This window comes from Dromiciops gliroides, chromosome 2 (assembly GCF_019393635.1).
Source record: "Dromiciops gliroides isolate mDroGli1 chromosome 2, mDroGli1.pri, whole genome shotgun sequence".
Taxonomy (NCBI): Eukaryota; Metazoa; Chordata; class Mammalia; order Microbiotheria; family Microbiotheriidae; genus Dromiciops; species Dromiciops gliroides.
Window position 1 is genome coordinate 245,178,128 of NC_057862.1, and position 24,948 is coordinate 245,203,075.

Genomic DNA, 24,948 nt, shown 5'->3' on the forward strand with positions numbered 1-24,948 from the left:
TATTCATTGTGAATATTGGTTTATAGTTTTCTTTCTCTGTTTTTGCTCTCTCTGGCTTAGGTATCAAACCAGATATGTGTCATAGAAGGAATTTATCAGGACTCTTTCTTCACCTAGTTTCCCCAAACAGTTTATATAGTATTGGAATTAATTGTTCTTTAAATGTTTGGTATAATTAACTTGTAAATTCATCTGGTCCTGGGAATTTTTTACTTTGGGAGGTCATTTATGGCTTGTTCTATTTCTTTCCCTAAAGATAGAGCTATTTAAGTTTTCTAATTCCTGTTCTATTAATCTGGGACATTTATATTTTATAAGTATTCATCCATTTTATCTAGATTGTCAGTTTTATTGGCATATAGTTGGACAAAACAGGTCTTAAAATTTCTTAATAATTTCATCTTTGTTGGTTTCACTCTTTTCATTTTGTGATACTGGTAATATAATTTTCTTCTTTTTCTTAAAATCAAATTAGCTAATGGCTTATCTATTTTATTTTTTTTTTCATAAAAGGAGTTCCAAGTTTTATTTATTAATTTGAAGGTTTTTTAACTTCCATTTTATTAATCTCTCCTTTGATTTTCAGAATTTCCATTTTGGTGTTTAATTGGGAATTTTTAATTTGATGTTTTTCTCTTTTTTTTAGTTGTATGCCCAATTTGTTGATCTATTCTTTCTCTCTTTTATTGTTTAAAGTGTTTAAAGATATATGTTTTACCCAAAGTACTGCTTTGGCTGCATCCCACGAATTTTGATATGTTGTCTCATTGTTATCATTATCTTTCATGCAATTATTGATTGTTACTCTCATGTTATTTGCCACACTCACTCTTTTTTTTTTCCAGAAAGCATACAAAGATGAGTTTATAGCTTAAGAATAATGCATAGTAACTTTGTTCATGATTTCTTGTAGCAAATCAAAAATAGTGTTTTATCTCTCAATTCAGTTACATAAATTGGAAGGTAATTACAGTTTTTAAAACAATAAAAATTAATTTATAAAATCTTTTTAAAAATCTGTTGTTAGGGGGGCAGCTAGATGACACAGTGGTAAAGCCCTGGATTCAGGAATACCTGAGTTCAAATCTGGCCTCAGACACTTGACACTTACTAGCTGTGTGACAAAAAAAAAATCTGTTGTTAGGTCCTATTTCAGGTTTACCTTTCATCACTGAATCTTTGTGGAAAGTAAAGGGGATGTATTCATGATCCTAGTCAAATATTTTATTTTATTCCAGGTTTAGGAAGCCATCATTAAAACATGGTTTTAACCCAACTATCCAATTTATTAAGACAAAGTAAAATAATTCTAAGATCAGTATTTCATTGAGAATTTTCTTTGTCTTTACTCATTTGAACCAGGAACTCTGTCAGGGTTCTTGTAGGCCTTCCTGACATTCCTTTCTTCAGATATGGAACCTTGTCTTTATTTATCATCACTCCTGCTATATCCAAATGAACTCATTTAGAATGAGTTATACATTCCTTCAGGAACACTTAGCTGTACAAGTTCCTCCAGTTCTGTATTTCTCAATATTATTAATATCAGCAAGTTGACAATCTACAATCTGCCTTGTATAATGTTCAAAGAGAGGCATCCTCCACATGCGGTCCCCTGTTTCAGTGCTTGCCTCAAATAGTTTAGTCCACAGCCAGGATGAATTGGTACAAACTCCAGTGGCACCTGACCCCAAAGCCACATCCATAGCTCCTGTTAAAATTGCAGCATTTATTATAACATTTGGGTTAAATGTGTGGGCATAACAGAGAGCATCAGCTAATATGAGCCTCCCCCTCAGCATCTATATTATCAACCTGTATCATTTTCCCATCCTTCACCCTAACAACATCTCTTTGTTTGTTTACCTTCCCACTGGGCATATTTTCAAAAAGTGGAGCCAAACCAATAAGATTAAGTGGTAAGTTTAGAATTTCTGCTGTGATGATGGTTGAACATATAGTTGTTGCCCCTCCCATGTCAGTTCTCATGCAATCCATGTTTGCAGAAGGTTTGATTGAGATGCCACCACTATCAAAGGTGATTCCTTTTCCAACAAATACCAATGGTGAGTCATCTGCAGTAGGAGTGCCTGTATGGTGGATTTCTAAGAAGACTGGTGGTTCTTCAGACCCTTTTGCCACACTTAGGAAGGCTCCCATTCCTTGCTCCTCAATCCAAGATTTGTTCCTTATGTGGACCGTTGTGTTGTCACTCACACTTTTGAGCTTCTGCTCAATGACTTCTGCAAATTTGGTTGGAGTCATTTTGTTGGCTGGTGCTTCCATCAAGCACCAAGCTAGGTTCTGCCCATTAGCAAACACAACTCCTTTCTGCCAAGCTTCATCATCACCACTCCCATAGAGTTGAGCAGAAACTACAGTCTTCTTTTGATGCTTTAGCTCATCAAATTCATAGAGACCAAGAACAGCTGCTTCTGCAGCAGCCTGAGCATCTCCACAGGGATCTACTTCCACAGAAGTAATTTCTAGGTCCTAAATTTGCCTGCATGCAGCTGCAACAGCAACTCGATGTTTTCTTCCCCTTCATTCCAGTTTTCCAGTTTATCTATCCCAGATGTCTTTTTACCCAGGCCAGCTACAACAACACTGGGGAAGTCCTGATGAAGACCATAAAATATACTTGTTTTGCCTGCCTTCAGTGGAGGCCCAAATAGGGCCAAAAATTCTCTAAGCTTTCCAGATACAAACTTATCAAATTTGTTTCCTGCACTTGTAAAGTGAAGGGCATCATCATTGTCCTTTTCTTTGGCATAGATACCTAAAACAAGGCCCTTGGTCATGGCTCTGCTCTGGCTGAGCTGGATGAAGAGGAAAAGCCCCTGCACATGAGGAGCTTCCCTCCCAGGCTCAAGATGCTGAGTCTCCTCAGTGCTGGAAGAAGCAGCAAGAGCAGTATTTTGTTGGGAAAGTGGGAGCTGCCCTCTGGTGGGGCATGGAATGGGAAGGAGGGGGACACACAGCCCAAACCCCATGATGGTGGAGAAAAGGGGCGGGGCCCACACTCATTCTTCAGGAATAGGTTATTTAATTTCCAATTAAAATATAACCTTTGCTTCCATGGCCCTGTACTGAATGTTATTTTTTATTGCATTATGGTCTGAAAGGGATACATTTGATTTTTCTGCTTTTCTTTGTGAATTTTTTTTAATAAAAGGGGGAATATTAATCAAAACCAATCAATACATTTAAAATATCACATTACGTTCAATATTCCACACCTGGGAATTCAGATTTAGAAAGATGAGGTGAAGACGGGTATCTTCTTTTGTCTTCTTTTGGACCAATCTTTGTCTTTTTAATTTCACTATATTCAGTTTAGATTGCTTTATGGTTGTTGTTCTTTCCACTAACATTGTTATAGTCATTGTGTATGTTCTTTTCCTTTCTCAGCTTACTTTACTTTTGTCAACCTCTAAATTAAGGAAACAATCAATCTAGGAGAAGAAAGGTCTTTAATTGGGGCAGAGGAGCTGTAGCTCATGGTATAGCAAAACAAAAAGCAAGGAATACCCAGAGATGGGAACCAAGGACAGGGTTTTTATGGGGTAACAGAACAAAGGGAACCAAAAGACTGCTCCACAGTCACGTACAGAAACTACCAACTACTTAATGTAAATGAATGTGTTTTTTCCTTTGTGAAGTTTTTATGCCTTCTTGTTGTTGTTGTAGTTCAGTCATATTTCAGTTGTGTCCAACTCTTTATGACACCATTTCAGGTTTTATTGCAAAGATACTGATTTGTCTTTTCCTTCTCCAGTTCATTTTACAGATCATGAAACTGAGGCAAACAGGCTTAAGTGACATGCCCAGGGTCATACAGTTAGTGGCTGAATCCAGATTTGAACTCAGGTCTTCCTGACTCCATGCCTGGTTCTCAATCAACTGTGCCACCTAGCTACTCCTTATGCCTTACTATGATTTATCTTTCATATTTTCCTTTTTATGCTTCCCTTGAATTTTGTTTGAATATCAACTTTTCTATTCAGTTCTAGTCTTTTTTTCAAAATCAGCAATGCTTGAAAGTCTTCTGTTTTATTAAATGTTCATTTTCCCCTGAGTAGGATTATATTCAGTTATGCTACAAAAGTCATTCTTGGTTGCAATTCTAGCTCCTTTGTCCTCTATACTATCCTATTCCAAGTCCTCCTTTCCTTTGTAATGGTAGTTACTAAATCTTGTGTAATCCTGACTGTGGCTCCACATATTTAAATTGTTTTTTTCTTTAAATTATTTTAATTGTAGTATTTTCTCCTTGACCTAGAAGCTCTGGATTTGGGTTATGATAATATTGGGAGTTTTCATTTTGAGATTTCTTGCAGGACGTGACGATAGATTCTTTCAACTTCAACTTTGCCCTCTGGTTCTAAGATATTTACACATTGTCTTTATTTATCTTTATACATTATCATTATAATTTCTTGAAGTATGATATCTGGGCTCTTTTTCTGATGATAGATTTCAGGTAGTTCAATAATTCTTAAATTATTTCTACACAATCTATTTTTTTCAGGTCAGTAATTTTTTTTCCTGAGATTTTTCACATTTCCTTCTATTTTTAAGTCTTTTTACTTCATTTTATTGGGTTTTTTAAAAAATATCCAATTGTGTCAATTGCTTTGACTTAACCAATTCTAATTTTTAAGGAGTTATTTTCTTGGGTTAGGTTTTGCATTTTTTTAAACTGTTTGGACAAGTCTGATTTTTAAGGCATTTTCTTTGGTATTTTTGCATCTCTTTTACCAACCTATAAATAGGGTTTTTTTATAATTCCCTTCCATTGTTCTCATTTCTTTTCCAAATTTTACCTCTCTTGGTCATATTTGATTTTTAAAATCATTTTTGGCTCTTTTTGAAAGCTCCTATAGGAATTCTTTTGGGACTTGTGTCCAATCTGCATTTTTATTTGAGACTTTCCTAGCATTTTTCTTAGAGGCTTTTCTTCTGAGTCTATATCTTGAGCTTCACTGTCATCATAATAGATTTTTATGGTCAAGTTCTTCTTTTGTTTGCTTTTTTGCTTATTTTCCTAGCATTTTTCTTGATTCTGGATTTTATGTTGTATTGGCTCTGCTCACCTCTGGGGTTGGGGGGTGGGGAATAAGTGGCTTGAGCTTCTGTCTTTTATGTTCATTTTCTACTTTCATAGTTCATTCTGGGGGCTTGTAAGATTGGTGTTTCCAACATGATATGATTTGGGAAGAGGCCTGGTCATTTCCCTTTGGCTCTGCATCCTGGTCCTTAAATAGCAAGGGCTCTTACTCCCTTATGACCAGAACTGCTATTCTTCACCCTGGAACTATGACCCAGAAATGGATAGTTATCAATAAAGCTGTCAGATAACATTCCTGCTTTTAGTGCTAGTACATGGGTCCCCTGGAATCTATTTTGGACTAGACATTCAGTCACTTTATCATCCCTGGAAACTGGACTGTTCTTTTCCACTTCTGCCACTACCACTTCCCATTGCTGCCATCACCACTGGTGCCACTTTTTTTTTTTTAACATTTTAAATTTATTTTTTTATTATTTAGAATTTTCCCCAAGTTACATGTAAAGAAAAAACCAAATTTTTCATTGATTTTTTAAAGACTTTATGTTCTCAATTTTCTTTCTCCCTCCCTCCTCAATCCTCCCTAAGAAATCAAGCAATTCGATATAAGTCATAAGTGTGCATTCATGCAAAACATCTTCACATTAGTCAAGTTGTGACAGAAAACAGACAAAATAACTTTAGAAAGAGGAACTAACAAATAAAATTATACTCCAGTCAGTATTCAGAGACCATAAGTTCTTTCTCTATTGATGGTTTGCAGTTTTCATATGTCCTTCTGATAGCATCATTTCTTTCACAGTGTGATAAAATAATGGGATTTAGCAGATACTCAAAGGCCCACCTGGAGATTTATCTAAACTGATTGAATTAAGTGAGAGTGATTGACTGCTGATTAGCCTATTTCAAGTTAACTAGATTGTAATCACACCTGGCTAGCCCTTAAGAAGGTATTGTTCTCAGAAGCTAGACTTTGAACTCAACTTGAGAACACCTTCAAGTCCATTGAACCAATGGATTTGGATGATTCCAACCAATCAGCTTGAAGCAGTGTGTAAGGACTGCCTTTGTTCCAGACCTATAAAAAGCTTCCACAATCAGTTTGCTGGAGAATGTGTGATTGAAGCAGGCTCGTGGTGGAGGACTTGAGGAAGAACCAGACCAGGCTGGAACTCTAGGCTAGGTAGGCTTTTTCTTAACTTTCTGAACTCCATGTGAATACCTGTATGCTTTTTTTTTTTTTTAAAGTGAGGCAATTGGGGTTAAGTGACTTGCCCAGGGTCACACAGCTAGTAAGTGTCAAGTGTCTGAGGCCGGATTTGAACTCAGGTCCTCCTGAATCCAGGGCCGGTGCTCTATCCACTGCGCCACCTAGCTGCCCCACCTGTATGCTTTGATAAATGTTTAATGCCCAAAGACTGGTGCTGAAGCTTCTAATTTAAGGCGATCACATAATATAGATTTTAAACATCACAACAGTTACTATTGCTAACTGTATTACCCTCCATCTATTCCTTCCCCTTGATATTTACTTTATTTTCTATATTCTTTTACCCTATTCCTCTTCAAAAGTGTTTTGCTTTTTGCTGACCTCTCCCCCTAATCTGTCCTCTTTCTTCACCTCTCCCCCCACCTTATCCCTTTCCCCTCCCACTTTCCCTCAGGGCAAAATATATTTCTATACCCACTTGAGTGTGTATGTTACTCCTTCTTTGAATTAAATCTGATGATTTAATCAAACCTAACCCTAACCCTAACCTTTAAGCCTTACGGCTTACTCACACCCCCACTCCTTCCCTCCACTCCATAAGCTTTTTCTTGTTTCTTTTATGTGAGCTACTTTACCACATTCCACCTCTCCTTTTCCCTTTCTTCCAGTGCACTCCTCTTACCCCTTAATTTTATTTTAAAAATGTCATCATGAGTCAGCTAGGTGACACAGTGGACAAAAAACCTGCTCTGGACACAGGAGGCCCTGAGCCCAAATCTGGCCCCAGACATAAGCCACCCCACCCTGCCTGCCCTACAAAACACAAAGATAAACAAAAAATTAAATTCTTTACAGATATCATCCCTTCATATTCAATTCACACCTCTGCCCTCTAAGTATATTTCTTTCAGCTGCCTTAGTACTGAGAAAGTTCTTATGAGTTAGAAGTATTATCTTTCCATGTAGGAATGTAAACAGTTTAACCTTTTAATATCCCTCATACTTTCTTTTTCCTGTTTATCTTTTTATGTTTCTCTAGGGTCTTATATTTGAAAGTCACATTTTCTCTGCAATTCAGGTCTTTTCATCATGAATGCCTGAAAGTCCTCTTTTTCAATGATGTCCCATTTCCCCCCCTTAAAAGATTATACTCAGTTTTGCTGGGTAGGTGATTTTTGCTTGCAATCCCTGTTCTTTTGCCCTCCAGAATATCATATTCCATGCTCCCAGATCCTTTAATGCAGAAGCTGCTTGATCTTGTCTTATCCTGACTATAGCTCCACAGTATCTGAATTCCTTTTTTTCTAGCTGCTTGCAATATTTTGTCCTTGACCTGGAATCTCTGGAATTTGGTTATAATATTCCTGAAAGTTTTCCTTTTGGGATTTCTTTCAGGAGGTGATAGGTGGATTCTTTAAATTTCTATTTTACCTTTTACTTCTAGAATATCAGGACAATTTTCCTTGACAACTTCTTGGAAGATGATGTCTGAACTCTTATTTTGTTCATGGTTTTCAGGTAGTCCAATGATTTTCAAATTATCTCTCCTGGATCTATTTTTCACATTGCCTGTTTTTCCAAGGAGATATTTCATATTGCCCTGTATTTTAAAATTCATTTGGATTTTCTTTATTATGTATTGATTTCTCATAAAGTCATTAGCTTCTATTTGCTTGTTCCTAATTATTAAGCAATGATTTTCTTCAGAGATCTTTTTCATTTGGCCAAATTGGGCTTTTCAAGCTTTTGACTTTTTTTTTTCATGACCCTCCTGCATCACTCTCATTTCTCTTTCCATTTTTTTCCTCTACCTCTCTTACTTTATCTTCAAAATCCTTTTTGAGTCATTCCATGGCCTGAGACTAATTCATATTTTCTTGGAAGCTTTGGATGTAGGAGCTTTGACTTTGTTATTATCTTCTTCTGAGGGTGTATTTTGATCTACCTTGTCACCAAAGAAGCTTTTGATGGTCTGCTGCTTTCTCTGCCTGTTCATCTTGACTGCATATTTCTTAACTTTTCACTCCTTCTTAACATGGAGTGCTGCTTCCAGGATGTACTGTTCCAAGCTACAAGGGGTCCCAGGTGATAAGATTAGGCTTGTTCTCAGCCTGCCTGTCCTATAAGTAACCACGGCCTGCTTTCTCTTTAACCTGGAAACATAAGTCTGATAGAAATCTGATTCTCTATGGTTGGAAGCTTGGGGTGCCTATGCCCCTCCCCCAGTGGGCTGCTGCTGCTTGAATCTGCTTACTGGTTGAGAATATAGGCATTCTGCCTTAGCTCCAGCAGACACCACAGCTATTTTCCCCTAACCAACTGCTGGATCCCCTCACTGGTGTGTGAGCTGAGTTTCGAAGAAGCTGGTGACTCTGAAATTCCAAGGCTCTGGAGGCATGCCCTGCCTAGGGCTGGATCTGCACCATGCACTGAGCTCTTCTCTCACACTGTACAGCAGTTGCTCCCAGCTGCCTCTTTAAGCTGTCTTTGGCTGGAAAATAGTCTCATTCTTTTTTTTTTTTTTTTTAGCTTATGTTGCTCCAGGAGTTGCTTTGTGGTATTATTTTTGGAGGTATGTGGATGGATTTGTTGGGAGCACAGAGAGTCACAGCCTTTCTTCCACTATCTTGGCTCTGCCCCTCTGGTGCCACCTCTCCCATGCCACCTTCTTGGCTAATGCCCATCTTGGTGTCTGAAGACCCCACTTTATGTCTTCCTAAGCTTCCACAGGCTGGAAAAAATGATTCATTCACTTTTAATTGGCCTAGAATTTTGTTTGCTACATTATTTTTTAGGTTGCTGTAGATGGAGTGAGTTAGGAGAGCTCAGAAAAAAATATTGGCTTCACTCTATCATCTTGACTCTACCTCTTATTACTGTTCCTTATTATTGCTGAGGGTACCAATATCCTCCCAGTAATCATCTTCAAATCCTGATTCTCTCTTACTTCTCCCTTCCCCTAATATTCAATTTGCTGCTGAGGCCTGCCAATTTTACCTTTGTAAAATTTCCTGCATATGTCTCCTTCTCTCCTCTGATACTACTATCATCCTAGTGCAAGACCAGTTACCTCATGCCTATATTACTGCAAGAATCTGTAAGGGGCTAATATTCTAGCTATACTATCTAAAAATCTAACTGCTTATACTATATAGTATGGGGGATCTTATTATTTTTTTAATCTGTATCTGTTTCTAGATATTCAAGTGGCTATTCAAGGTCAATTCTAAGAACTTATTTCCATAAATTCCCTCCTTAATTGACATCATTTTAACTTTATGAAATATCTTTCCCTCATCTATGAGAGATTTGATAATAAGACTCCAATCACTTTTTGAAATGCCTGCCCTTGCTAGTAATTTCAGAAGGATCTATATCCTTAGGCAATTTGAAGAAAACAGATAAGCTTTTCTTTTTCTCACCATATCTCTTAGTACTTTAGTTTCTCAGCATTATCAATAGCATCTTGTGAAATAACATCAATATCTTTATTTCTTAAGTTAAATGATATTCCTTTAATTAAGAATCTTCTGTATGACTCTAATAGCCACTAAGTACCATGTTCTGGATATGCCATGTCATCATTAATTCATATTTGCCTCCATATGTACTGATAGATATGGTAAATAACAAATTAATACTTTAAATATTAAAACAAATTATATCATAGAAAATGGGCTTATTTGTAAATGAAAAGCACATTGGAAAAATATTTTAAAACTTCATTCCCCGCCCCCCCACCAACAGATTCCTGTGATACTAGAGGATACAATAAATCTTAGATGCAGAGTCTCTTCAATGGATTCCCAACAATGCAACAGGACTCCAATAAATCCCAGAGAAGTCCTCATAGTGTGGCACCAATGTAGCATTCATACTCCCCTTTCTTTTTTTTTCTCTCAGTCTCATTTTCTTTGTCTCTGTCTCTCTCTGTCTTTGTCTCTGTTCCTTGAAGACAGGGACCTTATGTTCTTCCCCAATGTTGAGTACATTACACATAATAATCTAATGAAGACTGGTTGAATGAATGAATGAATGAATGAGTGAGTGAGTGAGTGAGTGAGTGAGTGAGTGAGTGAGTGAGTGAGTGAATAAAAGCAATGGCAAGCTTATTCCTAAAATCAGAATCAATAACTTATATTTGTATAATATTTTATAATTTCCTTATAGCATCCCTATAAGATAGGAATGGATGAAGCTGAGGCTCAGGCAGGATAAGTAACACAAATGCATACCCTGATGGTCTTGATGCCCAGGTTCAGCCCAGGTGCATATACAGAAAAAGAGAGGAATTTGCTGAAAGACCCTCATTAATACTGAAGTAGGGATCAGAACTGTCTAATAAGTTAATTTTAAAAATTCATTCTATTCATTCATTCATCCATATATATATATATCAACCTATTCATTTATTCATTCATTCACTTATTTATTTGATCAATCAATCAATCAATCAATTAATTATTTTAGAACTGCCTAATAGGAACTGAAGTTCTTAGGAATGTGGAAGAGGCTCTCATATTTGGCTAGCAGAATCTGTTTGCAAAAGCAATGCTTATTCTAGAGAAGGGCTTAAATTAAATCCAGGCCAAGATATAAAGTAACAATAGGGAAATATGTAGAACAAGATCAAAGGGCAGGTCTTACTAAATTTGATAGCCTTGAGCATTATACTTCACTCATCTCTGAGCCACCCGACTTTCCTGATGAACTGCTGAGTTCTGTGCCAGCTATGCCTCCCTACTCAATTTTTTATTTTCTGCTTCCCTACTCAACTTGATGATCTCTAAGTCCCAGTGAAGGGAGCAGAAAATACCCAAGGTTAAATGGCTAGTAAGCAGAAAAGCTGGGACTTGAACCCAGATCATCTGACTCTTTTGACCCTAGCATCCTTACCATTATATCACACTTCCTCTTTAGAAAGATTTCATCTAAAGAATCTTTGTATAAGGGGCATTGGGTAACACAGTGGACAATGTCTTCCACTATCATTTCACGAAAGACATAAAAATAGTGTTTGAGTGGACAATTCTGTTAGCAATTCGATGATTTCTTTTCCTCTCATGGCTATCTATCTTCCAAGCATGTAATATTTTCACTCCTCATCTCTTCTTCCTAGAATCTCTAGCTCCCTTCAGAGCTTAATTCAGGTAATGCTACATACAAAAGACCATTGTTGTATATGTCGCCCTGTTCTGCCCTGCCCTGTCTTGCGTGTGTTCTCCTCAGGCCGCTAATGGCACAGGATTAGAGAGCTGGGTCTAGGGTCAGGGAGACACTTACTAGCTGTCTGTGACCCTGGGCAAAGCCACTTAACCTTAATATGATGCCTCAGTTTCCTCAACATAAAATGATGGGGCGGCTAGGTGGCGCAGTGGATAAAGCACCGACCCTGGATTCAGGAGTACTTGAGTTCAAATCCAGCCTCAGACACTTGACACTTACTAGCTGTGTGACCCTAGGCAAGTCACTTAACCCTAATTGCCTCACCAAAAAAAAACCAACCATAAAATGATGATAATCATTGCACTTACTTCCCTGGGTTGTTGTGAGAATCAATTGAGATAATATTTATAAAGGGCTTAACAAAGAGTCTGGCACATAGAAGGTGCTTAATAAATGCTTATTCCTTTGCCAATAAGGAAACATGATATGCATGACTTCTCATTTATCTACCGTCACAATAGGTGAGGAAAGGGAGAGACTATGAAATTGAAAATAAAAATAAAATTTAATAAAACTTTAAAGAAAAAAAAATGCTGCATCCCTCTCACCCCCCCTCAAAATTACCTTACACAGACATTGTATTTACAAATCTTTGTACATGTTGTATCTTTCCAGTTGCAACAGGAATGTAAATCCTATATTGGTTTTCCTCCTACCTGGATCTTCATCCAGCTCAAGACTGATAATTGTGGGGATCCCCCAAGGCTCTGTCCTATACTTTCTTTTGTTTTCTTTTTACCTTTATATCATTTTGCTTAGTAACTTCAGGAAAACCCATAGATTCATTTATCTCCATACTGATGATTTTCAAATCTACATATTCAGCCTTAACTTCTCTACTGACCTCTAGTCTTTTATTTCCAACTGCCTGTTGGACATCTTGAATTGGGCATCCTATAGACATTTTAAACTCAACACGTGCACAACTGAACTCATTATCTTTCCCCTCCAAATCCTCATCCCCTCCTGTCTTTCATACTACTGAGGAAGGCATTACCATCCTTCTAGTCATCTGGGCTTGCAAACTAAGTGTCATCCTTGAAATCCCTCCATCCATCCAATCTGTTGCCAAGTTCTGTTATCTTTGTAACATCTCGTCAAAGGACGAGTTATTGCAACTTTCATGGATAAATATTTTGACACCCAATACTAGCAGAAAACAAATTTTGTATTAATAATACTAAAATATGTGTAGGAAAAAATAACTTTCAGATAGGATTTTGGACAGTTTCAGGGAGAAAATATAGAGGACTTGTAATTTGTTAACAATGTAGAGTGAGACTTCACTTGATTGTGAACAATTTAATAGTGTAAAGAGAAAAAATCTTTGTATGTGTGTGAAAAACTAAAGAAATTTCAGTGTTAAGAAACAGTTTCATGAGCAGAAAGGAGACCTGTTGCCATATTGCCTTTGAAATCAAGGCATGATGCCTATCTTCTCTTGCATGTTTTATACATGTAAAATACACACATATTTTATGACTAAAGAGGGTAGAACTAGAAAATTAGAATTCACACAAACATTTTGAAACTGAGATATGATTGGAAAAGGACTTTAATTTAATAAGAGGAATTTGGGGAATTGTCACTTTTTAAGTAAAAGGTAAATCACCAAGCAGCTAGGTGGAGCTCCAGATAGAGTACCAGCCCTGGATTCAGGAAGATTCATCTTCCTGAGTTCAAATGTGGCTTCAGACACTAGTTGTGTGACTCTGGGAAAGTCACCTAATCCTGTTTGCCTTAGTTTCCTCATCTGTAAAATGAGCCAGAGAAGAAAATAGCAAACCACTCCAGTGTCTTTGCCATAAAAACCCCAAATGGAGTCAGACATGACTGAAAACTGATCGTTTAAACATAGAAGACATCTTGGCAGGAGAAGGATAAGAGACATCACACAAGGTAGAATCAGCAACCTAAGAGCTGAAAACACAGCAAGAGTGTTTAAAGTTTCTCAGTCATCACTGTGGCAATTAGAAGCCTTCAGTTGAAAGGCTTCAGGTGAGTGCTTCCTGATTGGTCAGAAAGAATTGATGTCACTGGTCCAGAGCTCCAATGACTGCTATTGCCCTCTATCACCACTTAGAGTTGGAGGAAGAAGAAGCTTTTCATAAGAGTTTTTTGGTTTTCTGCTGCCACCTTTGTCTTGAGAAAGAAAAACAAAAGGAGTTTTGTGACTACAAAACCTAGCTTAAAGAGTGAGCATGCAGTCTTGTTGCTGTGAACTCCATTCTGATTAGACAGCACACCATATGGATGAATGAATGAGCAGCTGGTTTGGGCCTTATAGCCCAGTGATAGCCAGGTTGACGAACTTGGAAGCTGTCTAGCTTAAAAAGAATTGCTATTTATATTAAGAACTAACACTTTCTAAATGCCCTAAGGTGACACTTAATTGAGAGAGCAGACAAAGGCAGGGTTCAAGTAGAAAATTCGCCAGCTGGTCTAGTGAACATCAACAGTCAAGCAGTGAGCAGAAGTAGTTTCATGTGGTGCAGATGTTGTTGAATGAACCAATAATATTAAAGTTTATAGTCCATAGTTGTGTTATCCTATGCATATGAGTTTTCTACTCTCATGTGTTTCCATGCCAGGTTCCTATAAGTGTGTTCCCATTCTTCATCATAGCTGTTAAATGCATCAGCAGGAGAGTGTGATCCAGGTTTATATGTGTATTAAAATTTAGTTTATTATTTATATATTTACCCTAATCTGTTAATATTCATGAAATTATTTCTTTTGCCTTATTGTTAACTAAGTGACATTATTTTGGGTGACCAGCTATGTAGAAAGAAGATATGTGGGATGGAGGCTCAAGAGTTAGAGTGGTAGGGGCAGCTAGGTGGTGCAGTGGATAGAGCACTGGCCCTGGAGACAGGAGTACCTGAGTTCAAATCTGGCTTCAGACACTTGACACTAGCTGTGTCACCCTGGGCAAGTCACTTAACCCCAATTGCCTCACCAAAAAACAAAAAAAAATCACGTGTGTTGGGGCAGCTAGGTGGCACAGTAGATAGAGCACTGGCTCTGGAGTCAGGAGTACCTGAAATCCAGCCTCAGACACTTAACACTTACTAGCTGTGTGACCCTGGGCAAGTCACTTAACCCCAATTGCCTCACTAAAAAAAAAAAAAAAAGAGTTAGAGTGGTAAATAGTGGCACTATATTACCACTCAACAAGGTGACCCCTAGGGTTGTGAGGAAATCTAAAGATAAGTTCTGTGGTCCATTTCTGGGAACTTAGCCCTACTTTGGAAAATCAGCAAGTCAATTCCAGAGAGAAGTTTGGTGTCTAACACACTTAGATGTTAGGTGGTAACTCATCACCCCAATTCTCTCTCTTTTTTTTTTTTTTTAGTGAGGCAATTGCCCAGGGTCACACAGCTAGTAAGTGTTAAGTGTCTGAGGCCGGATTTGAACTCAGGTACTCCTGACTTCAGGGCCGGAGCTGCACCACCTAGCTGCCCCAAAAAGATCCTGGGTGATTTTTTTTTTTTGGCAGTGGCAATGAGGGTTAAGTGACTTGCCCAAGGTCACACAGCTAGTAAGTGTTAAGTGTCTGAGGCTTGGTTTGAACTCAGGACCTCCTGAGTCCAGGGCTGGTGCTTTATCTACTTTGCCACCTAGCTGCTCCCCATCCCAACTCTCTTGTTATATTTTGGAGCTTTTCTGTAGACCCTACCTGTATGGTGTTATATTCTAGGTACCTTGTAACAGATTGAATTACATACTATGCTATTTTCAGTGTTATATCAGTTCAAAGAATGACCAATTGTCCATGGCATAAGTACTTTTTAAAAACCTTAGATTCTAATCAGAGTTTTATTTAGAATTCTAGACAATAGCCTAAAGATGTCATCGTCTATCTACAACTGTTTCACCAAAATTTAAATATTCTCTCAAGGGAAAATTCAGTAAATATGGAAAAGGAGATTGTGATCCTTTCCTAGCTAATTTTTTATAAGCCATTTTTTCTCCTGCTAATTAGAAATTTTTTTAAAAACCTACATTTTTTTAAAAAGTAAAAAAAAAAACAACCCACATTTTACAAAACTAAACTGGCATCATTAATTGAGGATTGGTCTTGGGGTCAAGAAGCCTCAGGATCAAGTTCTAAATCTGATACATACTAGCTGTATGACCAAAGGCAAGTTACTTAACCTCCTCAGGTAATTCTCTAAGACTATAAATTAAAAAATGTTGCTTCTCTACATGTTTGATGAGAGTTCCTACACCAGGAGAGCATGACATTGAAGGGAATCAAAGGTCTCCATCAAAGGGAGGGTTAAAAATGACTCACTGCAGGGGCAGCTAGATGGCACAGTGGATAGAGCACCGGCCCTGGATTCAGGTGAACCTGAGTTCAAATCTGGCCTCAGACACTTAACACTTAACTAGCTGTGTGACCCTGGGCAAGTCACAACCCCAATTGCCTCAAAAATAAAATAAAAACATAAAAACAAAACAAAAACAAAAACAAATGACTCACTGCAAAACTCTGAAGATAAGAAACAACAAATTTGAGATTTCTGTTCTTGGGTAGAAAGATAGTGAAGATTTTATGTTTCTATATTATTTATATGTAATCAGACAATTGACAGGAGGGTCACCCTATTGCTCTTTAAACACAAAGCATGGGGGCGGCTAGGTAGCGCAGTGGATAAAGCACCGGCCCTGGATTCAGGAGTACCTGAGTTCAAATCCGGCCTCAGACACTTGACACTTACTAGCTGTGTGACCCTGGGCAAGTCACTTAACCCCCATTGCCTTGCAAAAACAAAAACAAAAACAAACAAAAAAAAAAACCACAAAGCATAACGTGAGTTTATATTTTATCAATTTGGAATTATGTCAGAAAAATATTCAAGATGATAACATTTCATAAGGGTATTTTTAAACAACCTTAGAAAACCAATGTATAGATGAGAAAGCATATCATAGCTATCCAGTTTCCAATAGAAACCAGTACAGAGGGTGTAGTTATTGAGAGCTGAAATGGACAATATCCTGTGTGGGAGAACTATAACCCATCAGGTGTCTCTTTACATCCAGAAATAACTTTGTCACTTCACAATAGCTTTCCTCGTGACTGATTTCTATTAAAAAAAAGTTCAGTCAAACTCATGTTGTTTTTCTTCTGTTATCTATATGGCATATATAACCTTATATCACTTGTCCCTTGGAAGTCATTGTACGTTAAAGAAGATAGACATTTTAAGCTAAGAATAATAAACTATTGGTCAGATTTCCCCCCAAATGTGTATAAACCTTATTTAACTCAATTCAACTAACATTTACTGAGCATGTACTATGTGTAAAGCACCATGTGAGGTTTTGGAGTACATGAAGACAAAAATTTTTTAAATAGTTCCTCCCCTTCTGCCCCTACATTCTACTGGGGGTAAAACAGCATGTGAGCAGAAAAGTTAATATAAAATATTTTCTCTTTGGTCCATACCTGTGATTTCATTGGTGTAGGAAATTCCTGGTGAAGTAACTATCTCTACTAATGCAGATCAATAACTGGCTCCTGGGGGGCACTGAGAGATTAAGTGACTTGCCCAGGGTCACACACTTAGTATGCATCCTAGATAGGATTTAAAACCAGGTGTTACTCATTCCAAAGGCAGCTCTCTAGGAAACATTGCCTTTTAAAATACAAAGTATATGTCTTTATCTCTCTATCTATAGATAGAGAAAAAGAGGTGGATAGATAGATGTAGATATTATGCAAAATAATTTCTAGAGGGAGAGAGCACCAACAACTAGGGTTTAATACCAATTTTTCCACAATTGTGAAAATTCAAGTTATCTTTGACTCTTTTTATCCTTGGAAAAGGATACAAGTAAATAATTAACTGAAGTCAAAGCAATAGTATTTTTATCCACAAAAATAATGTTGAGGGAGGAAAAGAGGGAAGGAGGGAAGGAAGATGGGAGGGAGAGAATAGAGGGAGAAAGATGGAGGAAGAGGAAGAGGAGGAAGAAGAAGAGAAGGAAGAAGAGGAGGAAGATGATGAAGAGAGAGAGACAGAGAGACAGAGGGAGAGAGAGAGACAGAGAGAATAAGCTTTGGCAGAACAAGGAGGTCAGAGTGGAACATAAGGTTCTTGCAGTGTGTTGTAACCAAAATTTCAGTCTAAAGCTTCTACTTCTAAACACTTCTTTAAGGACTATGAGGCACTGAAAAGTCTATTCTTTCCCCAACTTTTCCCAACAGTAAGAAGCATTGTTATATATTATTTTATTATTTCTTTTTATCTAAGCTATTTACTTTATCCTGATTTTTGTTTATATAAAAATCCATGGAGGTACCACCTGACACCTATCAGATTGGCTAATATGAGAAAAAAGGAAAATAATAAATGTTGGAGAAGCTGTGGGAAAATTGGAACACTAATGCATTGTTGGTGGAGGTGTGAACTGATCCAACCATTCTGGAGGGCAATTTGGAATTATGCCCAAAGGGCTATAAAGCTGTACATGCCCTTTGACCCAACAATACCACCTTTGGGTCTTTTCCCCAAAGAGATCATAAAAAAGGGAAAAGGACCCACATGTACAAAAATATTTATAGCTACTCTTTTTGTGGTGGCAAGGAATTGGAAATTGAGGGGTTGCCTATCGATTGGGGAATGGCTGAACAAGTTGTGGTATATGAATGTAATGGAATTCTATTGTGCTGTAAGAAATGATGAACAAGAGGAGTTCAGAGAAACCTGGAGGGACTTGCATGAACTGATGATGAGTGAGAGGAGCAGAACCAGGAGAACATTGTACACAGTACCAACAACATTGTGTGTTGATCAACTGTGATAGACTAGATTCTTCTCACCAATCCAACGGTACAAGAAAGTTCTAAAGGACTCATTATGGAAAAAGCTCTCCAAATCCAGAAAAAAACAGGAACTGTGGAATATGGATGCTGATTGGACCATACTATTTCTTTTGGTTTTGGTGCTGTTATTTTTCTTTTTTGAGGTTTTTCCTTTTTGCTCTGATTCTTCTCTTATAACATGACTAATGCAGAAATATGTTTAATGTTATATATATATATATACACACACACACACACACACACACACACACACACACACACACACACACATGCATAACCTATATCAGATTGCCTACTGTCTGGAGGAGGGGAGGAGGGAGAAAGAAAAATTTGAAATTGGAAATCTTATATAAACAAATGTTGAAAACTATCTCTACATGTAACTGGAAAATAATAAAATACTTTCATTTTTAAAACAATCCATGGTCAATCATGAAGATTTGTCTACATGTCTAGATATTTCATCCATGTCAAAGAAGAAAGTTGGGAGAAAAATCATGGCGAGTCAGAGGTTAGCTGCAAATACACACAATGTAAACAGAGCTGATATCTAAACTCCTATCCAAATGTTAGGGATTTTTCCAATTCGAGGGCCCTTATGATTTTATTAATATTTTTTGTCTAATATAAACTCCGTAAAATAGTAAAAGAAAAGAAGCTATGTGGACCCTAGAGCCATTAGATTGCTCTTAGATAAAATCCAAGCTATTCATTGTAAGAAGCTATGGCTAATTCTATCTCCAATCTCTGAAGAAAATGGGGGCAGCAGAAAGGAGAGACCAGTGATCAAAAAGAGGTACCCCATGGGAAAAAATAGTTGCGGCCTGGGAAGATAGAGAGGAGTACTCCAGAAAGGAGGAGGAAGTAGAAAGGAGGAAGTAACAGTCAGAAAACCTTGCCCTCTACAGTGACACCTGCTAGTTACATATAGAAACAAGGCCACATTACAGATGACAAATATGAGCATAGTTGTAAAATTAATTTCAGGAGTATAGAAGCTTAGAATAAACTGAATCTAATAGGGAGAGAAGCTAAGGGCAAAATGGATTTTAATAAGCATTTTGGGGAGAAAAATGAGGATCTAAAAAGGGTTATTTAGGAGGGTGGGAGGATGATGACAAAGGAAACACGGAGCCACTCAATTTTTACTTTGTTTCTGTTTGGTTTTGTGTTTTTTTGCCAAGGAAAATGATATTTCAACTGAACACTGAAAAAACAAACAGGGAGTTGATGTCCAAGATAATTAGGAGAACACCTAGTTGCCCTTGTTGAATTCAAGTTATTGATCCAGATGAACTACTGGACTAAAAAATAATTATTAATATTAAAATGATCCCATGCCAGGGGGCCTCCAATATAGTATGATTCAAAGACATCTCCACTCCAAATAATCATATGGACTTTTTTGTGCCTAACCTATGGTAAAACCTTCTGTGCCTGTATTGATCTGATCAGCCACAGTCAGACACACTGTGCCTTGACCCTGATATAGTGATGTCATTTTAGTTCTCTCCAAGCACTAAGAACAACAAACCACCTCAGAGATAGCTCCTGACCCTATATTATTTAACGTTTTTATCAATGGCTTGGATAAAGGCATAGACAGTGTATTCATTAAATTTTCAGATGACACAATTCTAGAGGTTGGATACATAGTTAGAATTTTTTAAAGAAAGATCCTATTATTCTAGAGCACTAATCTTATGGACTGAATCTAATAAGATGAAATTCAATAGGGATAAATATGAAGTCTTACCCCTAGGTCCAAAAAAAAAGACTTAATAATAACAGTAGCTAGCTAGCATCTAGGTAGTGCCTATTATGTGCCAGATCCTGTGTGACTGTTTTCAAATATCTAACTTGATCCTTGTCACAACTCTGGTAGGTAGATACTATAATTATCCCTATTTTATAGATGAAAAAAAAAAGGGGGAGCAGAGAGGTTAAGTGACTTGCCTAGAGTCAAACATTTAGTATGTATCTGAGGATGGATTTGAACTCAAGACTTTTTCATTCCAGATCTAGCACTCTAGTGTGCCACCTATTGCAAGTACAAAATGGATGAGTCATGGTTAGATAAATCATTTTGTCTAAAAATATCTGGCAGTTTTGGTGGGCCGCAAGTTCAATGATGAGTCAGCAGTGTGATATAGCTGTCACTAAAGCTAATGTAATCTTGGGATCTATCAAGAGAGCCATAGCTAGAGAAGAAGCTGAATTTCCTCTACTTAGATCTCCCAAAAGGCAACTAAGCATTAAACAATTAAGCTAACAGTATTGTCATAATAAAAAGGAAATGTGTCATTGTTGGTTATTTTTTTATTTTATTTTAATAAGGGTTCAGTGACTTGCCCAGGGTCACACAGCAAGTAGGTGTAGAGTGTCTAGGCCGGGATTTGAACTCAAGTTCTCCTGACTTCAGGGCCAGTGCTCTATCCACTGCTCCACATAGCTGCTCTGGTTACATTGTTCTGATAGTGCTTAACACATAAAAAATGCTTGATCAATGTTGGAGCAGGTGGGTAGTACAGTGATTAGAGTGGCGGACCTGGAGTCAGGAAGAGTCTTCTTCATGAGTTCAAATCTAGCCTCAGACACTTAATAGCTGTGTGTCTCTAAGCTAGTCACTTAACCCTACTTGCCTCAGTTTCTTCAGTTGTAAAATGAGCTGGAGAAGGAAATGGCAAACTCCTCTAGTATGGAGTAGTGAAGAGTTGGGCAAGACTGAGAAATGACTCACCAAAAATCAATGTTTATTGAACTGAACAGATGTAATTTTTCAATTAAGGAAAATATAAATACAATTCTGTTATTTCTCTTTCCCCAAAATGGATCTCAAATGGCAAAAAGCCCCAGTTACAGAAATCTTACAGTAAATTTAGTGGACTAAAGTATTAGTAGCATAGTTTCCCAATAGCAGGTTAGTATAAATACCAGTCATTTAGCTGTCCACCTAGTATCATTCTGGGATCATAAAGCATCATACCTCACTTACTTCGAGTCTGGTATTCAAATTTGTAAACAGAATGGTGACCTTAACAGAGTTCTACCTTGTGACCTATTTATGCACTCTATGAATTTAACGTCGAATGCTCAAGTCAATGCTGGTGACGAAACCAGTCCATGATCTACCATGGAGTTAGGTCTTTCCTGACAAGACCCACTTAAAACACACTTAAATATAATGTTCCCTTCAATCTGAATGCCCTGTCTCCCTTTACCCCACCCCTCTCCCACTGCAGTGACATGATCAAAAACTCTTCCTTCCTCAGAATGATTTCCAGTAACCTCTGCAGCAGTGTTTTTTTTTTTTTAATTAAATAAACCTCATCTTGTCTAGCTTCCTGGTCAGCATTTTGAACCCCCTGCAGATGGGTCTGAAGGATTAACAGCAAATCCTCCTCAACCTAGTTCTAGCAGATGGGTGGCATGTGTCTGATAAATACTCGGACAAGGCCTGCTTCCTCCTGTTCCTAACAGATAGACAGTACACCCTGTAAATTAAATTTAAAATGATGCCCCTCACAACCCTCAGAATGGCAATAGGCGGCCAAACACAAATGATGTGAATTTCATATTTCTAACACATTATCACCTCACAACAACGGTGTAAAAAAAAATTCACCCATTGGGAAAATAGGACCCTAGGGGAAGTCTGGGTCAGCCAAACTCCCAACTTAACAAGCTGACAATGTAGTTCCCTCTAAGAGTATTTGTCTGGTTCCTTGGGATATCTCAGGGTCAGAGTTTCATTTACATGTCACTTTGAGGGATAACCTTCTTAGCAGTAAAAATACTGTTTAGCCTTTGCTTTTGGTCTGATGTGGTCCGGATGCTTTTCGGGAACTTGGGGTGGCTATGGTAAGACATTCAGATTTTGTGGATTAGGCATATGTGTTGTTACTATATAAAAGAAGAGGTAGTCAGTGAATTCTCCCATGCTCTAGAGAGGGCTGATTATTGATCATCTCACTTGATGGATGGAGAAAAATGAGACTGAAAAAGGTAAAGTGACTTTTTCCATAGTAACAAAATCAATGGTAGGACCCATATTCTCTGATCCCTGCCCATAAACTGATATGCATATACAAATTTAAATCATACTAAGGCACATTCATTCTCACCTAGATATGAGGTGATGCTTATTTTCTAATAATATTTTAAAGATTAAGCATGTTAAAGTTATGAAAGCAAATTTGGTACATACATGAACTACATTATACATTTATTTACAACACATGAAAATTAAATCAGTCCACAAGGAGACAGTGTATTTCTTATATAAGCTGACACTGTTTTGCCTGATATTCTACAGAAAACAGAGTGGTGGTGTTGTTCAGTCATGTCCAACTCTTTGTGACTACATCTGGGGTTTTTCTTGGCAAAGAACCTGGAGTGGTTTGCCATTCCCTTTTCCAGCTTATTTGACAGGTGAGGAAACTGAAGTAAATGGGGTTAAGTGATTTGCCCAGGGTCACATAGCTAGAAAGTGTCTGAAGGAAGATTTGAACTCAGGTCTTCCTAATGCCAGATGGGTCACTTTATCCACTGCACCATCTACCTACCCCTACAGGCAACAGAGTAGACCATTTTAAAGTGATCCCTACTTAGTGCATTTTAAATGTATCTTACTCTCTGCATACTCAAAGCCAAAGCACAAGGGTTGTAAGTCTTTCTAACCTTGCCAAGGGTTGCCCTTGAACCTTGCCCAGAACAATTAACAAAACAGAAGGTCTAATTATGAGAAATTATAATTTATTGCTTACTTTATAGTGATGCTGGGGACATTTTGAAACAAAGTGAACTCTTTTTCCCAGTTGTTTTATGGTAATGACCTACCAGCTCATTATCCAGTCTCCTCCCATTGAATCTATATGAGAAACCCCAATGCCAATTACTTTGAAGAAACGTTTTTCCAAAAAGAAAAAAATTGTCAGTAGCCAAATAAAGAAAATGGCACAAATTTGGTCTTCTGGTGGAAGTAGCTGGGTGGTCTGGTGGATAGAATGCTTGATCTGGAGTCAGTAAGACCTGAGTTCAAATCAAACCCTTGACTCTTACTAGCTGTGTGATTCTGGGAAATGTAACATCTATTTGCCTGTTTCCTCAAGTATAAGATGAGGATAATAATAGGCCCTACCTTCAAGGGTTGTTGTGAGGATTAGATGAAATAATATTTGTAAAGTATTTTGCTCAGTACTTGGCATGTGGTGGGTACTAAGTAAATGCTTATTTCCTTCTTTTTAAAATTTCCTTCTATAGATCAATAGTATACCAACAAATCTTTATCTCCTTTGCTATAACACACAAAATTTGGTTGTATTCTCCTATTGACTTTACCAGTTTACCGGTTTAGTCTCTAGGGGCAACTAGATGGTACAGATGATAGAGCACCAGGCCTGGAGTCAAGAAGACCCAAGTGATTAGTTGTTTGACCCTGGACAAGTCACTTAACTCTGTTTGCCTCAGTTTCCTCATCAGTAAAATGAAGGGAGAAGGAAATGACAAACCACTCCAGTATCTTTGCTGGGAAAACCCCAAATGGGGTCATGAAGAGTCAGACATGACTGAACAACAACTAACTTTGTCTCTAGAGTTCAGCATATGATCTTGGTTGTATTGCTTGTCATTCTTTCATTTAGCATCTGTTTATTAAAAGTGCATAGTACTGGGGCAGCTAGGTGGTACAGCGGATAAAGCATCAGACCTGGAATCAGGAGGACCTGAGTTCAAATTTGGCCTCAGACACTTGACACTTACAGCTGTGTGACCCTTGGGCAAGTCACTTAACCCCAATTGCCTCACCAAAAAAAAAAGTGCATAGTACTAAAGAAGTGTATACAAATATATAAAATAAGCACAAGACATTTATTCATCAAACATCTAAACTCAGAGGATTGCTTAAGGCACTTGGGAGTACAAACCATGGAGTTTATACTCTAGTAGATTTGAGATAAAGGAACTTATATTCTTGTCCAACCTTGTCTACTTGTCTACCTTGTCTAGGATTTTCTCATTCTTGCTGATAGAATGTCCCTTTTTTTTTTGTGGGGCAATGAGGGTTAAGTGACTTGCCCAGGGTCACACAGCCAGTAAGTGTCAAGTGTCTGAGGCTGGATTTGAACTCAGGTCTTCTTGAATCCAGGGCCAGTGCTTTATCTACTATACCACCTAGCTGCCCCCATCCCATATTTGTAATATCAATAATTAATATAAATGGTAACTGGATTAACTTTCTTGGTTGGTTTTAGAAGCATAATTAAATGAGGGATTTTAAAACGTGATCAAATTCTATTTTTTAATATAGCAACTTGAAACTTAGAATTTTGTCTAATTTTTAATTGCTGAAGGGGGAAAGTATAAAGAATATAAATATTTTAACATAATCTTCAAAATTCACTGGGCAGCTAAGTGGTACAATGGATAGAGCATCAGACAAATCCAGGAAGACCTGAGTTTGAATCTTACCTCAGATACTTGCTAGCTATATTGCCCTGGGAAAATCAGTTTACCTTTGCCTGCCTTTGTTTCCTCCTGTGTAAAATGGGAATAATAATGGCACCTACCTTCCAAAGTTGTTGTGAGGATCAAATAAGATAATACTTG

General features: G+C 37.6%; 1 pseudogene; it reads right to left on the minus strand.

Annotated features, from left to right (window-relative positions):
- Window positions 1–1,323: 1,323 nt before the first annotated feature.
- The window catches only part of LOC122738645, a 36,576-nt pseudogene continuing 12,951 nt past the window's right edge, over window positions 1,324–24,948 (minus strand).